Source organism: Lepidothrix coronata, unplaced genomic scaffold, assembly GCF_001604755.1.
Source record: "Lepidothrix coronata isolate B3197 unplaced genomic scaffold, Lepidothrix_coronata-1.0 Scaffold112, whole genome shotgun sequence".
Classification (NCBI taxonomy): Eukaryota; Metazoa; Chordata; class Aves; order Passeriformes; family Pipridae; genus Lepidothrix; species Lepidothrix coronata.
In genome coordinates, this window is record NW_016690292.1 from 2,818,768 (window position 1) to 2,840,864 (window position 22,097).

At 44.9% G+C, this 22,097-nt stretch overlaps 1 protein-coding gene across 18 annotated transcripts in view; it reads right to left on the bottom strand.

The window, feature by feature from the left end:
• PTPRF (protein tyrosine phosphatase, receptor type F) overlaps positions 1 to 21,213 on the bottom strand; it is a 375,587-nt gene extending 354,374 nt beyond the window's left edge. For all 18 annotated transcript variants that reach the window (XM_017824689.1, XM_017824682.1, XM_017824688.1 and 15 more), the window contains exon 1: positions 21,113 to 21,213. The gene's annotated coding sequence lies outside the window, so the exon portion shown is untranslated. The remainder of the gene's footprint in view (positions 1 to 21,112) is intronic.
• Between the last annotated feature and the right edge of the window lie 884 nt (positions 21,214 to 22,097).

A 22,097-nucleotide genomic window follows, 5' to 3' on the forward strand; every position in this document is an offset into this window, starting at 1 on the left:
TTCTCATCTCCCACAATTCTAAGGACCACCCCTCTCCATGCCAAATCTACATATTTCCCTCAACCACTGATATATCTCAACAAACATGGATGCCAAAGAACTGCTCAAAACAGAAGCATGTCACAGGACTTTGGCTACTCAGTTGTAAACTTCATAGGGCAAGAGCTCTGGTTTCCTTTCGTTGCTGTAGCATACCAAGTTCAGTCAAGTGTTTCGAAGGAAAAACGTAACTGAAAGCCAGACTATCTCAGCTGCTGTGTCTGCTCTGTTTTCCCATTCCCTTCCACAGTGCTTGACCAGCCCAGCCATGTACAGTCAGCCCATCTCACTTCACGAGCATGCATTATTCAGAAAACAACATCGCCAGTACATTTAACACTCAGGTTTTAGAGCTCACCAAGAGTTTAGAACTCTTAAACGGCTTTGCCAAGTGATGTTTATCGAACGTTCCTATTGCAACACAACGGAGGTTGGGTCATGGGTTTGGCACAAACGGTGCCACGGTCCTGTGATCTCATGGCTGGTGGTTTTCTCAAATACAAGATGGTTTTCAGGTTACTTCTGTACAAGAGGGAGAAGAGGAACGAACATAAGGGTGGCAACGTTGCCAGAAATATTCCAATTTCCAATGAGAATTTTTTGAGACGCTAGTTCTAAATATATTATTTTGACTTACGGATTACACAAAATATTTTAAAGAAATAAGTATTCTCCCCTAGCCATGTACCCATTTAAAGACCAATTTGCTGCTCTGCAATCACAAAAACAACAATTTTTTTTTCAATCGAACTTTTTAATAGCTGCAGGTAAGATAAACCTGTACAACTCCATTTTGTCATTTGAGGACAAAGGACACTAATTGACACATGGGTTTTCAAAATGGACATAACAATGCATCAACCACACAGATTTCAAGTCCTGTATTTTCTCCTGTCCTTTCTGTTCAATCCACTTGCTCCGACAGATTTTGTCAGGGTGATTGCAACCTCAGTTCTGCCTGGCACATTGAGTTTTTGCCATCACACTTTCCAAGGTTAAACCTCAAGGTTTAAAAACAGATTTTCTCCTCCGAGATGACCTTCGGCAACTGCCCCAGTTCTGAGAAATGAATGAAGTGTTCCCAAAACAAAGCAAATTTTAGTAGTAACCTGTAGCTAAAAAGAACCTATATGACCTGCTTTAGAGACAGAGACTGCTAAAAATACTGCTGGCTGGGCAAGATTTTTGGGTAGACTTTTGGGATCATGGTAATTGGGTAATTCTTTCTGGATTAATAATATACATGATTTTTGCTTACCATTTAACACCTTTTCATTCAGTGGTATGAAACTATCAAGTAAGGTAACACAGGATATAAAATTAAGGACCTGACCTACTGTTCACAAAAGTCAGCGGGAATCTCTGCAGAAATCACACCAGATACCAATATTAATCTAAATATTAAAATCCATTACAGTTATACCTACAGATAAAAAGCCTATCAAATAGTCGACACAATCTGCCAGTTTCCCACGGGAAGGTTATGTCCTCTAACTCATTTCTACTTACATAACAGTCTATAAAGTGCACTTTGTTGATCTCAGAGAGGTGCACAAGATGTCCAGCCTACAAGAAAGGCAGGATCAGCCTTGAAGCCCACCCTGCCACCACCAGCCTGTTACTGAGACACTACAGGGCTTGGGGGGGAGATGCAAGAAGCTCCAACAGAGAAAACATTGCCTTGTTCAGTTTAAGCTTCATCCCAGTCTACTAACAGTTAGGGACTGCTCAAACAAAAGAGAATACACCATTGTGTTTCTTCTTTAAGTGTTTCTGCAAAGCCCAATACCCGTATCTAACCCCCTTCTGAACTTCAAAAACTGACCTCCCATACAAACACCTGCTACAGTCCTCCTGAACACATCACACAAGAAGGATTTTCGTCTCACTCATTTTGAACTGACCAATTTCAAAGTGCTTCAGATTTCCTCCCTGACAACTCAAGAACAGTCTCCTGACCTAGATTCCCTAAATAATTTATTACATTCTAGACTTCTTATGCCCCTTCTGATTTGTCTTTTTTTTTGATGCAAAGGAGTTCAGCTTCTCTTCACGTGAAATCTTCCCAGCCACAGATGATCACCATCCACCTTCCTAGCATCTCTTAATTCTTTTTGCAAAGCTCTTACATAAAATTCAAATAGTGCTTTGTTATTTACTAACAGAATATTCTTGGAGCTTGAGATCTGAAGAACTTCTGTTTCAACTGAAGCATTTTTGCCAATCTGGAGGTATATCAAATGATATTTTTATTACTTCAAAAATTAGTAACATTAAATTACCCCGAGTCAGTCTTCTGTATTGATAAGACCAAAAAGTTACCTAGGGAGCAGTTTCAGATAGATTAAAATGCTTCACATGGCTTAAGACATTGCTTATATTGTTGCTTGCAACATGTATTTACAAGCATTTCAAGTACTATAAATATTTTGCATCGTGCTGTGAATAACTCAAATGCTGCTTTCCAGGCTAAAATAAATAAATATACAATAGGGTAATGTTTCACTTTCCACAGCACTCTTTGCAGCAAATCATTGGCAGCTACAAATAGTCTGGATTGAGAAATACAGGTGGGAAGGGGCAGCTGTGAAACCCTGTGTCAAGTATGGAGGCTACAACTCCACAGAGCAGGGACAGAAGCACACCTGATGGAGAACCAGCGAGTGAGAACTTAACTATCAACCCAAAGTACCATATAAATAGCCAACAATTCCTCCCACAGGCCAGGCAACAACAGCACACTCCGGAGGAGAGGTGAGACCACCTTAGATTTACCAGCACTGATTCTGCACCCACATGCACAAAGGTATGGTAGGACTGGGACTGGAGTACACCTTCCAATCCTGCTCCCCCCCTCCAAGAAAGCCCAGGACAAACACACACGTGTGGCCTGCAGATTTCAAAGACTCCACTCACAGACAAGCAACCCCTCTTCCCACCTTCATGCAGAGCAGAAGTCATAAAGCCCATTTCAACTGCAGGTGTCTGCAAGCAGTGCCACATGCACACACAGCTCTCCAAAAGGCCCCAGACAGAGTGCATTTCGGTAGAATAAAGATTCATCACAGCCCTGCTGAGCACCCCTCGTGCCAAGGCACTCTGCCATCCAGGATGGGGCAAGTGGAGCTCTGACCAGCTGCCCTTCAGCACCACAAGGAACACCCCTGCACAAAGCACAGGTGGAGAATGTCCTCCCAGCCACATCACCTGGGCTGCTGTTTCCCAACACAGCCCCTAAGTGCATACTGTTGTCCACTTCAGCTGTGGGGTTTCACTGCACTGGAGCTCTGTGCCACCAGGACAACCAGCCTTGAGGTTCACCCACCGGGTCTGGCTGCCTAGCCTCCTGGAACAGCAGGCAGCTTCTGCTCTGAAACACAAGGTGCACAGAGGAGAACAGCTTTCATCAGACTGTTCCAACAAAAGTCAAGCCTGGCCTTGAGGAGAGGGAGGTCTGAGACAACTCCTAGTCCAGAAGAAAGACCGACTCTCCTCTAGGTGCAGAGCTCTCCCAGGCTCACAGCTAAGGAGTTGGAGATTTTGAGGCCAAAATCTCCATGGGGTAACCAGGAGCACAATGCTTCAGAGACACAATGTGACCTAAGTCATGCCCCACCAGCAGCAATGGGGGAACCCCTTTAACCATATCCAGAAGGAGCTGAGGACAACGGAGTGAACACAGACCCACACAAGAGACCTGGCAGCCTGATAACCACCGCCAGGCAAACTGTCACCAAGCTCAAGGAAATGCCAGTTTCTTCCATGCACCCCAGGAAAAAAGGGACTGAAGGCCGTTAAACACGTTTGGAAAACATCCAGAACACCACAGTGATCCTGAAAGAACAAAGATCTAATCAGATCTCTGTTCAAATCTGCCCTCAATAAAATGCAGTTAAAGGCTTGGATTTAATTGTTATTTCTGGCAGTGCACCAAGGAGTAAAATAAAGAAGGGCTATCAGGCAATGTGGAAGAAATGACTGTATCACGAATCACTCATCACAAACCAGTTCCCTAGATGATGAAACAAGCCAGTACAAATCTCAGCCAAAAATCAAGTTGAGGACCCATAACTGATGCCTAAGCACACCATGACTCCAGGCCATATCCCCTGCAAAAAGTAGCTCCTGATAGGGTGGCTGTGGGAGAAGTTTAGGGACCAATTTTCCCTCGAAATAAACAGTTGTCAAAGTCACAGTACAACCCACTCCCTTCAGTAAATAGTTTAAATTTTGGAAAGCTTTTGTGACTATGACCAAAATAATTCAAAAAAGATGTGCATCAAGATGTTTTTATTTTCCACCACTCTAAACGCATTTCCATTTATGTAGCCTGTTTTACCTACCTTAACATCCACAATCCTAACACGTACACTCCAAGAACTAAACAAAATGGGCTACTTTTCTATAGACATTATCACCTCTCCTGCCTATGTTCATACTGATGTTTTCAAAATCCATCACAGAAGTATGTTTCTCCCATAATAGAACATTTTCCTCCATGAACTATGTACTAATGGAGTTAATCTTTAAAAAACAAATTAGATTAAGATTTCAAGCAACATTTTAGTAAAGATTTTAAAAGCTAGGCTGTCAGGGAAAGAAAAAAAAAGTTGAGGAAAATAACTGAATTATTTAATAGCATCACCCCAGAAGGAGCTTTACTGTGTAACTGCACTGAATAGGGAAGCTATTAATGATCTTCAGCTAGTTAGACACACTGAATTAGCACTGCTTTAAAAACGAATTGTAAAGCTTTCTGAAAAATACAAAATCTAAGTTTGTGAGAATCTAAAACACTACAGAACTGTTGGAAAGTAGGCCACAGATATGCCTATTTACACAGCCTTGCAGGGAAAGCAGGGAAATTTCCCAGTCCTGGATAAAGTGCTGCTGACCTGCCCATACTGAAATGATAATGGAAAAAAAGTCCACATGACATTTTCTTGGCCTGTCCACGAAAGAAAAATTATTTTGACATGTAGCACTAGACAGAAGCAGTAGAGTAAATCTCTTTTGGAATAAGTAATGTAGAAAGATCTAACTAGAAAGATGAAGATATTTGCAGAATAGTGGGAAGTTATTAATATTGTAATATACTTTTAAAAAGTAAATACATTTTTTCCATCCATCTCGACTGCTAGTTCTCTCAGAAGAATTCAAACAAATCTCCATCCTCCACCATTATTGCTCATAGGTGCCTGTGACATTCACAAGGTAACTCCCTTCAACTAAAAGCAGATCTCTTTCGTTTTGTATAGTGGCCTTTTTTGCTTCTTATCCAATAAAAATAAAAGGTCCTGAAGATCACAGCTTCTCACAGCCTTTTGGGGGGTTCTGATGTCACAAGGAAGAGGCATAAAGAATGAATCCATCTGTTTTTAAAAGAAATGGGCACATTTGCAAACATTGCTCTTTCGCACACACTAATAATGTGTTAAGACCTTAATCAGCATTTCGTACACAAAAGCACTCATTCCAACAGAACAGAAAACAATCCACTTTCATAAAAGCAGAAAATCTAGCCTTGTGCTATTCCCTGGGCAAACAACATCTCCACGCTGTCACCCACAGACACTAAGGAAGAAACTCTGCTCCAGATCTAATTCCTATCACCTTTCCTTCCTCAAGCTGCTTTTGGAAAACACTTCCTCGGGGCAAAAGTGAATAAATAACTTTTGCCCACCTGCACACTCTGGTGCCCTCTTCACTCCAGAGCACCCCAAGGTTACAGTGGCCAGTACTGACCCTGCTTACATGTTCTGGAGAGCAAGGAGCATCGCAGTCTCTACCCACACTGCGGGAGGCAGCTCCACACTTACAGCAGCAGCAGTCTGGTTTTTCAAGGGAGGTTACCACCACTGCAAAAAGGACTGCTCATGCCTGTTTGGGCACTCCTGCCACTTACTAGTGCTGGCACCGAGCCCTCCTCGAGCACCATTTGTGATCTACTTAAGCTTGCTGAAAACTCGAAGGACTGCAGCAGAATTTGACAGTTTTCTTTTGTATTATTGAGCTGTAGCCTTCCACAAGTCAGCTTTAACAATCACCAAAGTCGGCATGAGCATGGGAAGACTGCACAGCTTGGGAGATGGGTGTGCTGTGCCCTGAGACATCCAAATTATCTCATGGCTTGCTAGTGGTGAAAAGGGGAATGCCTTGCTGCCTGCCTTCTCTGGGGCTGTGCAGTCCCCTCCCCCTGGGCATTCACTGCACCTCTGAACTGCTTTAATCCACTAACCAGCAGAAAGCTATTCAGCTCTTCCCCTTCCCTCTGAAGTTAATTTTTTGCTGCTTCAGTGAAACGGCCCAAAAACAGCATAAGGTAAGCCACAGCAAGTAGGAGCAGGAATGGGAAAGCAGCAATTCCCTCTTCTTGTGTTCAGCTTTTGCCAGCTGCAGCTTTTTTATGTTCCACGGAAAAGGCTTTACTGCAGAGGGCTTGCCCCTACGTTAAGCAAACTGAGGACACAAAGTTCATGGAGTTCACAGCAAAGCTCAGGACACAAACATAGAAACAGATGGGGCCACACCACAGGTCCTGCTAGCCCAAAACCCTGTCTCCAACAGAGCTTCTGAGCACAGGGCTAGAGAAGAACGTGAATAGGATGAGCACGTCCGCATTTTTCCCCCAAGCACTTCCGTAGCCTTCAATACTTTCACTGGTGGGGATTTTCTTAGACTGGCATTTGTCTAACGAGTAGTCCCCATAAGACCTTTTCCAGGAGTTCTACAGGCTTAGCTGCCTGAAGAACATGCAGAATGTTCTAGCAGCATGAAGAATAATTTCCTCCTGCCAGGGTCTGAACCTGCCTCCTTCAAAGGTGGTTTGACTTTCCCTTACTCTTACACTGAGATGAAATAGCCAAACCCTCCTCAAGCTACTCACTATTTCACAGGTCTCTGCTACATGGTTCTTCAACCACACCTTTTTTCAGTCACTTGTCACATGGAAGCCATTCCAGATCTCTAATGACTATGTTGCTTTTTTCCACAGTTCCTCCAGGTGCTCTGTATTCTTCTTGAGGTGAAAGGGAGATAAGACAGTATCTAATGCATGGACAAACCATGGATTTAGACACGGCATAATAATGCTTTGTATCTTATTCTTTACTCTTTTCATAGCATTTCATCAGATTTGATATCTTTAATCACTACTGAGCACAGAGCTGGTGGTTTGACAGAACTACTGTCGGTCTCAAGATCCCACCCTGAGTGGTGACAGTTAACCTGGAGTCCATCACTTTGTACAAAAAGTTCAGACAGTTCCCTGCTACTGGTGCAAATCATCTCACATTTATCTACACTGAATGAATATAACATATACTATACTTTTAAGCAGCCAGCAGGAACCTAGAAAACATGTCACAAATTATTTGAGTTAAAATCTCCAAGTTACATGAATCACTGAAAATGAGACAGCAATAATAAGAAATCTACTACTTGGGACAAAAAGCTGCTGAAGCACTCCAGTGCAGAGAGCATGTAGGACAAAGCAGTCCTACAAATGGGACTGCACACGTAACAAGGAGTTCCTTCGGGCTTTGATCTTTCAGTTATTCGAAACTACACAAAAGCTGAATGAAAAAGGTACGAGATCCCAAAGGAATCGGATTCCCCGCTTCTCTGCAGCGAGCTTCTAAAGTTCCCTTTTTATGACCACCTTCACTAAAATAAATAAATCACTTCTAAGTAAAAAAAAAAAAAAGAAAAATGTAAACCAAGGTATTTCCACACAATTCCTTTCATGTCTTTCCACCACCTCATCTAGAGTCACATGCTGTCCTGACCTTTCCAGATTCTCCTCTCTGCCTCACCACACTTATTCAGACTATCAAATTCATTTAGCGAAACCATCCTATCCTTTCACACTTGACTCTTTTCACAGACAAGCAGTTCATTTTCATGCAGACCCACTTTTAACTTCAAAAGGTTGCTTTGTATTTCAGCTTCTGATGTCCCTTGTTTAAAACACTTTCAAATAAGGATCTGAAAAGTGTCGTAGCTGGGAACTCTCAGCCGTGTCTCCATCCCTCCTCAAAAAAAGAAAAAAAAAATCCACTATTAAATAAAGTGAGAGGCCACACATGCACCCAGGATTTCTGTAACTTGTCAGCAGCTCTCACAGCTCACCCATGCACATCCAAGGTCACGGTCAGAGCTCGCAAAACTGCTGTGGGTCTGGATCGGTCTTCTGGAGTTACCTTCACAGTGACACTTGCCTTTACCTTAAACCTCCTGTGAAGTCATTCATTTCCACTTATCTGTAACTGGTTAGAACAAGACAACCCCTCTGAGAAGGTCTCACAGCGTCAGAAGGCAGAGTGACAACCTGACAAACACCCACCATCGTCCCCTCCAGCAGATCCTCGCCCGGCCAAGGCGAGAACACAAACCCCTATCACACCATTAACGGAGAGAGCCACCCTGCAAACACATCTACTCCTCGAAAAAAACACAGCACTGCGAAACCGAGCTGTGCAAGTCATTTCATAGACACCAAACAACTCTGCTTTCCTTTCCGATGGCTCAGACAAGTGCGTTGCCCCAGGCGGGCACAGAGCAGCACCCAATGCCCTCCTCTAACAGCATCACCCAACGCCCTCCGCACCAACTGATACCAACCACGGACCCTCCGGTCCAGAAGAAGCAACTTTTTACCCATTCTGAGACGCTTCGGCGATCATGCGAAAACAATTCAATTAACAAGATTATATGCAAACTCATAAAGCAATTAGGTGAAAAGACGCGGCGGAAATTTTGCCAAACTTACTACGTCTTTTAGAAAGCACACCCAGAAACTAACATTTGTGTCAAAGCAAACTACCATAAAAACTAATGCAGTGGCTCCACTAATCAAAATATTTCTCACTTTGAGACCACAAATACTTGTTCATAGCTCATTTCAGAACCCTTTTCAATTTGAAGTATTTGTAACTCAGTAATTTCAGGTGAGAAAACCATACTGAGAAGAGTAGTGCATTACACTGTATTTCTCATTAATTTTCCTGTGAAACATTTGAGTCTCCAAAAATCTGACTTTTAAGTTAATTATGCACAATTTGGACACTCCAAAGTCAGGAATTCAGAGCTGAATCCCATCCAGTCACTCACAAAACCTTTATAATGAAAACACATCATAATTGCACTCTTTTCTCACCAGAACAGACAAAAAGGTACAATCACAATTTTTAAAACCACATTTGAATCCCAAGAGGGTTTATTTGGTTTTTGTACTAGGTTTTTCCCCCATAAAACTTGCTAGACATATTTCTATCAGAACAGCTTCAGCAATTCATCCAGAAATGCACCAAGTTGCAGCAGCTATTTCCTCCTTATTTTCCTCGGATTTTAAAGAGGCTAGGAATTTTACCTAGTTTTAATGAAGTTAACCCAGATTTTTAGAAAAAGGGCAACACTGAATGTTTCAGCATAAATGTCTGGTCCCCTACCCTTGAGTCTAAATGGAAATACAACAATTAAAAGCGTCACTGGTTTTACATAAGTTTTACTTTCTTACAGTAGACACTGCATCAAAACCACAGCAGTTAAAAAGTCAAACAATTTTCCAGCTGGCTGCAACAGCCATTGAAAAACAAGACCAGTTCAAGATAAAACCCTGTCCTTTGTATTAAAATACCGGTCAAGCACCTGACAAGGAGACAAATTAGTTTTTAAACCATTAGTATACGCTCACATAAAATTAGAAATGGTTCCATAGAAGGAAAGTTGGATAATCATGATATGCCTCTTCCAGCTCAATACTTCCTTTTAATTTTTTGAAAAGTTATTAAAATTGGACCATCTCAGCTTGCTGCAATTTCATTTATTCATTATTATAATATACAGTTAACACAGGAGATTAGATTAGGTTTTGACAAGTCTTTTACACTTCTCCGGGCAGCACTGCTCTTTCTGCTTAGGTTAGTAACTTTATCTACCAGCTAACCTTTACGGTGTTGACAATCCACAATTAACAATTTTCTCCCTTGCCTGTGGTTCCCTTCCCATTGCAGATGATGCTGCTGCAGTGACACACATCCCCAGCTCCTCCTGCCAGCCTGGTTCAGCAACACCCCCAAAAGCACCCGCCGTGCCCCCACGCATGGCTCCCTTTCAAGATCGTGCAAGACCTGGCAACAGCAGCAAAACAGAGCACACTCGAAATGGAGGAGGCCATCACCTAATGAAACATGACTAACAGGACCGCTGACTGTCCAAATATTTAACTGCTCTGGAACGCTGCAGGTCAGATGGGTTAATCAAATAAACTTGCGTAGCCGGAGGGATTGCCCATTATTTGTGTTTTCTTTAAGTCCTCACCTGACTTTAGGCTCTAAAAAACTACCAAGCTCTGAGCAATTATGAATATTTGCACACAAAACCCAACGAAGCAGATGTCACAGCTCTCCATCGTGAGCTGAAAGCACAGAGAAGTTCCTCCAGAAAAACAGTTTTGCTGAGTAACGTGACAACTCTGTTCAGCACATAAGAGCAGCACGTGCTGATGGGAACTGACAACACCTACACCAGGTCCCCGGAAATATAACCCTTGTCACGGCACACAGCCACACTATAAGCGGGAATCTAACAGACATTGTCTCTCCCAGACTTAACTATTAAAAATTATCAGAACAAGAAAACACCAATATGGATGGAAAAAGTAGATGCAAAGTGTTTTCAATGTATGACAATGGAAACAAAAATAAATCTAGGATTAAAATATAGCTTAGCTTCACCAATTTCTAACAGCATTTGTCTCCATTCAACAAGAATTTATGCACCATTTCAACATGATAAGAATTTAATTCTAGGTAATAAAGCTTTACAAATTGAATTCAAAGGGAAAAAAAAAAAAACAACCCAGTATTTCTCAGTTTTTTCCAGAGCTTCACAACTACAGACTTCAACTAAAGGAACAGGGAAAGCTGTCACTATAAAAGCAGAGCTGACATGTGACCTCTGGATACAGTTGCACTAGCAAACAGCTATAATAAAAATCAATATTAATGCCACACACTTCTGTTTTGAAAATAAAGCAATGGAATTCCCTCACCCCCACCTGCCGAAGGGACACAACTCAGATCAACTTCGTCACAGAGGATTTTTAAAGTCTTTCTACGGGCATGTAATGGATTCCAAGACTGAACATGCACTGCATGTTCAGTGAACCAAATAATTTTTAATAGATTCCTCAGGGGAGTTTATTTTATATTTTTAAATCACTCTGAGACCTTGGAATGACAACCTGATTCAAAGGCAAAGAAAGGCAAGTGTTCATGGGGTGGGCTATTGTGTTTCTTTTAGGTTTTTATGGAAGAATAACGGTCATGTCTGTTGTCTGTACTTGCTATGTACTTTAGAAATATCTCCATTTCTATGAAACTCAAACTTATTGAGCAATTTTACTGTAGTACTGCAGAACTACTCCACAGCAAATACAGAGAGCTGGTCTAACAAAAAAGTTTGGGAGGAACTGGAAGCTGGAATGAGGCGGCTTGTCTCCTTCAGCCAAAGCTGCAAAGAGGCAGGTGACAGACAGTTAACAAAACTATCAGGCCCAGATTTACAACCCAAATTTAGCATAAATTAGATTAGTTTGCAGAGTGCGGATGAACCACCCTCTCCCCCTGCACCCCCAAAACTAATGCCCACCTTAACACCTACAACACGACAGCAGATTCGGCACAGAAGCAACCATCCCTTGGAAGAGGAAATTCTTCCAGCTGTATGATTAAGTACCCAGGAAAACAAGACGAGGAGCCTCGAGCGCTGCCGTTGTTAGCGTGATTTGAGCAGGATTAGGCAGAGCTCGATGGAGGAAAAGCCTCAGACAATGAGTCCTTTCATACATTAGAAACAAAAACTACCGTTAATCACACCCGCAATTCAGTTTCTTCCACTAATTCCTAATCAGACATCAACAAATAAAGCAAAACACTTATTCTTGGTTTAATTCTATGAAATAAACACAAATGAAAGGAAGTGATCAGCCTGTGCTGTAAAAATGCCGTTGCCTTTCCACCTCCTGATGAGCAGGGAGCTGAGACATGCACGAATGGTTGGGAAGGGAACTCTTCCAGAAAAACCATCCACAGAGAAGTCCAGAGCAAAAGATTTAGAGGAGTGCTGCATTAATAAGCAAGAGAAACTTCAAAACCAAGAGATGAACTCAGTCGAAATCCTCCTCCATACAAAAAAGACCCTGAACCACAGTCATTAGAAAAAACATCTGGTGAAATACTTTGATTTCCAACATCAGTCATTGGACAGAAACAAAGCAATCTTTTTTTTTCCGAAAGCAGCAAATAACTGCAAATCCACTTCTACATACAACCTATCATTTATCACCTCATCAGTGACTGCTTGAGCCTGACAGAATTAAACACTCAACTCAGGCGTTTCTGTTTAAAGCAATAATTACATTGTTACTAAAATATACAGTACACAATAAAAATATAAACAAATCTGCCTAGCAATATTTTTTATGCACTCTCACTGAAATATCACTAGACTGGAAACAGGCAACATTATAATTTAAAAAAAAGCCAACAAAAAAAAATACCAAAAATTCCACTTTCACCGAAGTGTAGCTACTTCTAATTTAAAACTTCACCCACGGGCAAAAATACAAAAATGATTAGCATTATAGTGTTTATTTTAATTACACTGTGCAACAAAAATCCAAGAGCCTGATAGCTCCCTTCAGATACAAAGAAAGCCACTATTTCAGAGCTCATACTTCATTTATAATCTACAAAGTTATGTCAGCCCATCCTATCACCAAAATGCCAAAACCAGAATGTCTGCATTTCTCATAACATCTAACACCAACACGATAGAGTTAATAGCTCAAAGAAAAAAAAAATGAAGGGAAAAAAAAAGCAAAACAGGAGGTCAGGAGATCCCTCACCTGCTCCTTGTAGACAATGTTTAAGAGCATCAAAAAATTCACTGGTCTTCAAAGCATAACTCTTCAAAGTTTAATACGGGAAAAAAATACATCTCTTTAATTCAAACTTACATTTACAAATGCTTTCCAGCAATGTAACTGCTGTGCAATGTGTTCTTTAACACCGTACAACTCATGGTGCCTGCCTGCCCTGAACACCCAATGATTTAAGCAAACAAAATACAATCCATGATTTCTAGCGTGTTAAAGACAGTTTTGCGTTGCTGCAGTCAAGTTGCTGATCCCAGCAACTCTGTGCAAGTCGTTTTAAAACAAATGTCTGCCCATGTGTCTTGATGGTTCTGGCCAATGAAGAAGCCTTTGATCACTCTTCAGTAAAATACTGCTGTGTCCTAAAGGATGCCCAGCTTTCTGACAGCAGGATGGGGGATCACTGGAAGAGCATGACAGCCAGCCGCCACGTAACCCTTCAGAACTCTTCCTCTTCATAATTAATTATGCTCCTTATTCCTTCCACAGGTACAAGAAAGAGATCGGCACGGAGGCAAGTAGAGCAGCACACTTTATTATTATCTTGTTTACAAAGAAAAAGCTTCAGGTAAGAGCCACGGTAGGAGCCGAGGACAATTATCAGCAGTAACAGCCTGCTCCTGGAGAGCTGCTGGAGTTTTATCGTGGAGGAACACGCGCTGCACTTCCGTGCCTTTCTCCTGTGCGCAGGTGAGAGGTGCCCCTGGCCACCACGGTCTCGGTCGCTGACCTGGCCAGCCAGGGAAGAAAAGAAAGTAAAGCAAAGCATGATGCTCGCTGTCAGGAGGCAGACATCTATCTCTGTGCTAAGGACAGCACCTGCCCACTCCAACGTGGGGGCAGCCAGAGCCCACGCTCACTTCAGTCTCATCCAAATTCCAGCTACGAATAACAGAGAGTTACACCTCGCACCAACCCAAAAAAAGCCATTCAAATCATGGCCGTGCCACAGGCTTCTGCAAGCTTTCCCTGTCTTGACCTCTCTTAGTGAGGAGGTAGGATCTGGAACCTACTGACCTGAGCTAAAATTAACCCCCTGAAACGGGACAGACTTCAGGAAATTAGGCTAATGGATGGCCTATTCTAAAACGCCCTTTTTTTTGAGCCCAAAGACTTCAAACAAGTAATTTACTGTAACACTATACCCAAAGCATTAAGTTTAGTTTTACAGGATCCAAAGATGTAGTAGAACCCAGAAAAAATGCAAACCAACGTGAGCTGCTAGCCACAGACTCCCAGCTCACAAGTATAAGAGACAAACTTTCCTCCAAAAGTTTATAATCCTACCTTTGTTTCAAGAGGCAGAATTAAAGCAGTAACACTAAAATCTGCTGAAATACTTGTCTCCCCAGGTGTAATTCTTCAAATCTGAATTTTATTAACTGGAAGCTACCTATGCACAAGGCTACAGTGAGGAGACAGTCAATATCTAAAAGGCATGTTCAAACCTACATGCTTCGTCTTCATGTTAAGTACAAGTTCACAAGTGCCTTTTTTTTTTACCACATTACACAGGCGTTAGAATACATAAGACTGTAAAGGAATTTTGGTGGTGCCCAAGAACCGTCTCAACAAACCCACTGAGAATATATATTACAAAATTATATCCACAACTTCTAGTTCATAGGTTTAAGAGGCCAATTTTCTTTGTTTATGGTAATTTTGTTTCATATTTCACTGAACTTTGACATGATAAATGTATTATTGGATTTTGCATGCATCTTCTAGTCAATTTGTGTAATCTTGCAAATTCTGTAGTACAAGTAGTTAAAATACAACGGACAGTACATTCATAAATTACAGATTTTTCCTTAAGGTAAGAGAATTATTATTGATTCTGCAACAACTAAACCTTTGATCAAATATGGTGAAACAAATGTTACCTAATAAGATATAAACAAACATAACTCCTCTGCATTTGAAGAAAGCTGTACTCTATAAAACAGCAACAACTCCATCCAAAAAACAAGTTCCCTTTTTCCTCCTTTCCTCCCATCTCATGTTTTCCAAGCATGTAGCCGCTCAACAAATTCTTAACGCACTGTGTCCAAGAGGATCCTCTTTGCCACTTCTACGGTTATCTTTCAAGATAAAAGATCAGAAGCACAATACCTGCCAGATAAAATATGTAAAATATGTAACCTAAAATCTAAACAATAGACTAGCATTTTTCAGACTTCTCAAATCTACTTTACCTTCCCAATTAATTATCCTATCAAAATACATCTAGGTTGGTGCAGAAAATCAAACCTGTTGATACAAAAATTACCAGAACTCCTCTAGAAAAAGATATGCACATTATCCCTTTTCTTTACCTCTCACAAAACCCTCTAGAAAAATAATGGCTTTTCTAAAATGCTGTAAGATCTAATTCTGTGAGGAAATCTAACTGAAGAGTCAAGTACCATCCCATGAATAACTTACTGCTCCTAAAGAGAGGAGATATTAAAAAGCTCAAGTGCCTGGCTGCCTTCAGCAGCGAGGATGACACATGAGAGAAGAATCCATACACAGGAGGGATAGAAAAGCAACTGCGCTCTGTGGAACTCATAAAATAGAACAGATGTTATTCGCTGTGTACACACATGCAATTCGGTGTTAAACACAACACTTGCAGGAGGAAAAAAAAACAACAACCAACCAAACAAACAAACAAAAAAGTAAGGAAGAGAGGACTACGAAGCCAATAGATAATTCCTCACCACAGTCAGGCACATGCATGCTTTGTTTGGCTTCAAGTGATGACGAGATTTCCAGCACTGCTTTTGAAGGAAAGAACCATGCCACATGCCCAGCCTTCCTGTTTTTTTCTCTGTTCTATTTCATCTGACAACTCTGAACTATAAACTTCTTGTGCCAACCTAAATAATTCCTCTCTTTCTCAGTACGGCTGGAAGAAAGTATTTACCCACTTGCCAGCTGCAGCTGAAATTTTGTGCCAAGAAATAAATGTCTTTTGGACAGGTTGTAAACTGGAAGCTTCTAAGCTTCCAGGACAAGAATAAGAATGGGACCATCCTATTCCTTCCCAGATTAATGGTATTGCTGTATTTCAGCTACACGGTGGATTGCACTTGATGAAAGCATCCAAATGGAGCTTCCTCCCAGTACCAAGCCCAGAGATTAGGAGGTGCTTTTGTCAATATGAGATCAACCGGGCTTTTTATATACACTGCTTCCACCCTCTGCTCCAAAAACCCTAACTTATCTCTGTATTTCTGATCTTTATTCTAAAGTTCTCAGATAATACAGTCCTTGAAGGAGCAAGACCTGTTTCACCCTTTTTTCCAGTAAGGCAGAGGTGTATGTACACGTGTGCACACTGACACTAAATAGCAAGTGCTCCAGCTTTCCTTCCCTGGCCTCCTTTCACAGCCTGAGGAGATTCGACCTTCCTACAGACAGCAAACACTCGCAGGGGCACTGGTCACTACAGCTCTCATGATCAACATAAGGTGAAGACCAAGATGTCCTTACATCTTTCCTGCTGCCCAGAAAGACAATGATTTACAGAGGGATAGGTTGTGTGGCATAATGGCTAAATGAGAAATTAATAGAAGAGGTTGTCAGCAGTTTAAAGTCTTCCACCTAGGGCTGAGTCAATACTGGGTTTCTCTTCCTCCTAGTGCTGAGTGGTTATTAGGTTCCTTAGCTTTGCAGACTAGGATTCCCCACAGGTGTTTCACCAGGCACTCCAACATCCACAGGCATATATATAGGTGAGACACACAATGCAACAGCACAAGACCCCAACACCTCCAACTCAACTATCTTCCCTGTCCTCCTCCCAGCTCGCACAGGCTTCCCAACTATAGGATGTCACTGCCTGTTTACGTGTCCTAGGTGTTGTTTTTTTTTGGGGGGGGGGGGGGGGCTCTCCAAAGCTTTGTGAAGCTTCTCATAATAAATCACAACCACATTGTCAAAGGCATGAATAAAACCTGTGTTGTTGCAGTGCAAAGTGGCCTTTTCCTCTTTAACCTACAATCATGGGCCCTTTTCCCACGCTGACCATCATCCTGTTTTCATTTTTGGCAGTGACTGGAATTTTATACTGACAAAAACATTGCCAAAATGCCAGTTAAAAAACTCAACTAACATGAATATGTAAAGATGAACACATATACTGCTAAAAGAACAAGTACCCTCTCCTATAGAAAACAGAAATAGAACAAATTTTAGTAAATGCACACTAGCAAATGATGATGAGGAACATAAAAAGAAACATACATCTCAAAATATGCATCAGTGCCATGAACTTGGTTTTAATATAAGCGTAGTTATGTCTATCATCTTCACAAATAGAGCCAAGCAGTGCTTGTTCCCTTTGCTCATTAAAGCTCTACAACTGGTGCCTCCTGTATGCCCACATGCACCATTTCATTAAGCTCACGTGACATCAGATGAAGAAAGAGTACAAGAAAATTGCATATTCCCTGCCTAAAGTAAACTTGTCATTTAAACCTTGTGTATAGATAGAATTTGATATAGCACTGGCGCAGTGAGTCATTCGTCAGTTTTAGAGTTTGTACGACAGTATTCTTACATATGTTTTGCAATACTTTCCAGTTCGCTACCACCCCATGTAATTACAAGATTTTTACTGGAAAGGAAGCATACATTTTGGGGTTGAACACTGCACCAAGACCTGTAGAAACAAAGCTTACTTTTATGGTCAGATTCTGAGCAAAAGGAAATCCACATAAGGAGTCCTCACAGATCACGCGAAAGATGAAAGTCAAGGCACTGCTTTTAAAGGAGAGCAAGCAATGATGGAGAGCATCACAAATATTTCTCAATGAATTACTCCAAACATAAACATAAGCAACCCTCCTGTCAGTCTCTTAGGTACATAAGTTAAAACTGCATTCATTCAAAACACTATATAAAACAGCCAGTAGCTACTACAAAGTGCTTGACTTGAAAATAATAGGTACTTTTACATCTTTCTGTATTGGGGCGAGACAATACATTAAAATGTTCCCTACTGTCTTACCTTCACCTTTTAAGTTGCAAAACAGGCTTGAGTAATTTAACGCTCAACCCTGGCTTCTAAGAAGCACTAAAAACCCACTGAAACAGAAAGGGTTTTTCTGATTAATACCACTAACAAGATCAGCTCAGAATCTCATCTGGTGGCATCCAGCTCACTCCAGTGCTTTACAGGAAAGTTTGCAATTCTTCAAAAAGGCACAAGTTCCAACTTTAATTTGCACACAGTCACAGATGTACCTCAGGTAGACCTCTTCAGTCTCTTAAAGCTGGTTATTATTAGTAGTCCTTTCCACTATCTAAATTCACATCAAATGGATCTACTGAATTGTACATCTCCTGCTATCTGATAAAAAGCTGGAGAGAAAAAGTACCCTTTGCACAATTAGAGTTACCTGGTTAAGATTCAAGAGCAGGCAGCAACAACTCTGGGTTTTTTTCCTCCCAACTGCATATACTATGACCTACAAGAAACATTTTCTGCTTAAAAGTAATGCTTAAACGGAGATCTATGGCTGAACATTATCACAAGGATTGCACTTACTTGACAGTCTGCTATTAGCCAACTCCATTATCGCTATTTGCAGTTTTTAAATGTACAGATTCAGAAGTAACTGTACAAAGCCTCCATTACAAGTGGATTTATGGAAAGCCACAGCAATAATCATCCTCATTAACCATATCTTCCCACGGCCCTGCATTATGTGGACACAAAGAAGAAAACATTTCTCCTCTGTTATCCACAAGCTTAGATCCTTCTCCTTACAATCACAAGGCTTGATTATCTTCTCTACTTCTGCCAATGACAATTACCTCACATTCCCAAAACAAGGACTTAGTTTAAAAAAATAAAATTAAAAATACCTGCATAACTGTCAACCCACAACCAATACACAACGTAGGATGCCTTCTACTTTTGATTTTCCAGAAATTGACATTTTCACTGCCAACATGCATGAGAATAAAGTGTTGCCCTGTGGCTTCTACTATTTTGCTGATGGCCCCAACCAGTACGCAGCCAAGACATACTCATGGACACAGACGCAAAAAGAAAAGGGCTGATGGCAATATTTGTAACTAAGCTGAATACAAAAATCTCTTGATCTGAAGTGATGCACTAACTCTTTGGCCATAAACTGTTTTAACCCCTTCGCATGTGTGGTCATGCTACATCCTGTTTCAACAGCCAGGACGCACATCAGTGACGTAGGCTAAGAAACTTGCACATTAAGAGGGTCGGTTAAAGGCAGAAACCGAGAATTTAAATAATCCAACACTGTCACCCACCACACATTCAGATCACAAGACAGCCGTTTTGCCATTCAGGTTTTACCTTTTGCTTTCTAAGTTCAGACTGCTGATCGTGCACTTCACCGTATGGATATCTATTACTCCTACATCCTCAGCCCCACAGCAATCCACCACAGCAGAAATAATAAAACCAGGACTAAAGTACACTTGCTCCATCTATAAAACCAACCTCGTGAACCACGCATTTCCTGCATTATCATAATGAATGCAATGGACTTTATTTAAAAAGCTGTTTTCAAAGACAAACTGGCAGCCTTGGAACAATCGCCCAGTAACCAGACACAGAGATAAGTCATTTGCGGCACAGGACCTTAGTAATCTCAAATTAAATTTGTCATTTCCCTAGCATCCACCTTGAAAAATGAACAAAGGTGGTTATAGAAGCAGCATAAGGAAACTCTATTTGCTCACTGTCCCCGTGCAAGTTAGCTGCCTTCAGAGATCTCTAAACCAGCAAATATTCAACTGAAGCTTTGACTATCCAGTTATCTTCAGCCCAAATCACTTTTTATAGCTCAGTTCCGAAATCGACAAGAGAATATTGTATTTCATACTGACAATACAGCTTCATTTGGTTACATATGAAATAAACACGAAACTCCAAAACGCTTTAAAACAGCTGCCCCAGTCAGTCTCCTGGAAACAGACCACATCCACATCTTTCCCACACAAAAGGTCTGCGGGAAGAGATCTTCCTTTAAACAGCGCGGAAATACTTTCTTTCACTGAATTTAATCTACGCCAGATATTTTGAACTGCTCGAAGTTGGGTCTTAACAGTTTCTGGGTGCAGAAACCACCGGGAAGGCAAACGCTCCCGCCCACCGCCTTCGCCTGCAGCCTCGGCTCCCGCTCGCCCGGGGCTGCCCGCGCTCCCCCCGCAAGCCCGCCCGCGCCCCCGGGCGTCCCGCGGGGGAGCCCTGCCCGCCCCCTCGGCACCGCTCGGTACCGCCCGGCACCCCCGGACAGCCAGGCGGACCAACAGGTTGCGGGGGCGGCTGCGGGGCAGGAGCTGGCCCCGGGGAGGCTGCGGCCGCGCTCCCCCGAGAGGAAGGAGAAGGGGATGAACCCCCCCCACCCGCGCCGGTGTGGGGAGCTGGCACCCCGGGCGCAGCGGCGGAGCTCCTGCCCGCTCCCGCCGGGGACCCTTTGTTCTCGCCACCCAAGACGCCGCCGCCCGGCAGCCCCGTGCTCTCCCAGGCGGCGACTCGCCCCACCGAGGGGGGAAGGCGCGGTCTGCCGCCCCCCGCTGCAGCGCCCTCCCGCCCTCTCTCTCTCCCTCCCTCCGCGGAACGGCCGGCGCCAGCCCCGGGAAACCCTCCGGGCCACTGCCGCCCGCCCCGCACGGCGGGGGCACCGCGCCCGGGACGCCTCGCGGCGCTCAGCGCTGCGCCCCGCGGGGCACGACCCCGCTCCCCCGAGCCCAGTGCGGAAGGGCCGCCCGCTGGGTCTGCCCCCAGCGCCGCTGCCCGCCCAGGAAGGTCACGCCGCGGCGGCGAGCCCCGCGCCCCCGGCACCGCGGCGCCGGCAGGTGCCTGGCTGCTCCCACCGACCCGGGGAGGCTCCGCGGGGCGCAGCCGGCGGCCGCCGGGCAACCGCGTGGCGGCCCCAGCGGGCGGCGGGGGAGCTCCGGGACGGCACGGCGGCTCCCGCGGGGCACCCGGGGCGGCGGCGGGGCCGAGGCGGGCAGCGGGGCCAGCGCTCGGGGGCGCCGATCCGCGGGGCTCAACAGGCGGTGGAGTTTGGCGGCTCCTCGGGAGACGATCTCGTCGCGTCGGGAGCCGGGCAGGGGGGCTGAAGAGGGAAGAAGCGCCGCAGCCGAGCCACTTACCGGGGCTCCGGGGCTCCGCCGCCCGCATACTGCCTCCGGGCGCCGCGCGAGAACCCGCTCCGCTCCCCGCCGGCAGCTCCGCTCGCTCGCTCGCTCCGCCGCCGCCGCGCGGGACCGCGCTTCGCGCGCGCCGCCGCCAGCCCGCCCCCGCCGGGGCCGCGCGCCGCGCCCGCCCCGCCGCCAGCCCAGCCCAGCCCAGCCCAGCCCGCCCCGCCGCCGCCACCTGCCGCCCGCGGGCTCACCTGGGCCGGCTGCGCCGGGGCCCCACTGCCGCGCTCGGCCCCGCGGCGAGGCGAGGCGCTGCTCCCGGCCGAGTCCCGCTCCGCTCCACCGCGGCCTGCGCTACGCCGCCGCCCGCCTTGCCCGCCGAGTCGGCCCGCAGCCGGCGGGCAGGGCCCGCCCCGGCCAGGTGTGGGCGGGGGCGGGCGGGGGGCGGCCCGGCGGGGCGGGCGAGGGCGCGGCCGCGGCCCGGGGCGGGCGCTGTGTCGGCGCCGCCGGAAGGAGCCGGGCTGGCAGCCGGGGGGCCCCGCCGCTCTCCGCCTGTGCCGGCGGCCGCGGGAGGGGGCTGCGGCCCCGCCGTGCTCGGAGCGGCGCCCCGTGCCCGCGCCCCGTCCCTCCGCTCTCAGCCCCGGGTCAGGCCGCAGGTGGCCCGGGGGGTGCGAGGAGCGGCGGTCGGGAGGCAGAGCAGAGCCCTGGGTCTCCCCGCGGATCTCCCCGTCCCCGGTGCTGGCGGGCGAGCGCCGCGCCGGGACCTGTTGCGGGCCGTGATGGCTCGGCCGTGGCGGGGCTGTTCCCGGTGTTCCAGCCCGGGCGCTCAGCGCGCTGCTGCTCCAGCTGCTCGCTTGCTCCGTACAGCCCTTCCCGGGGCTGGACTGAGAAACGGAGAAACCGAGGGGGATTGATTTTCTGCCGCCTTTTGAGGCGGTGGAAGGGTTAAGTCAGTCGGTCACCTGCACCGGGTGTGTTGGTGCTCTTTGGCTTCTTG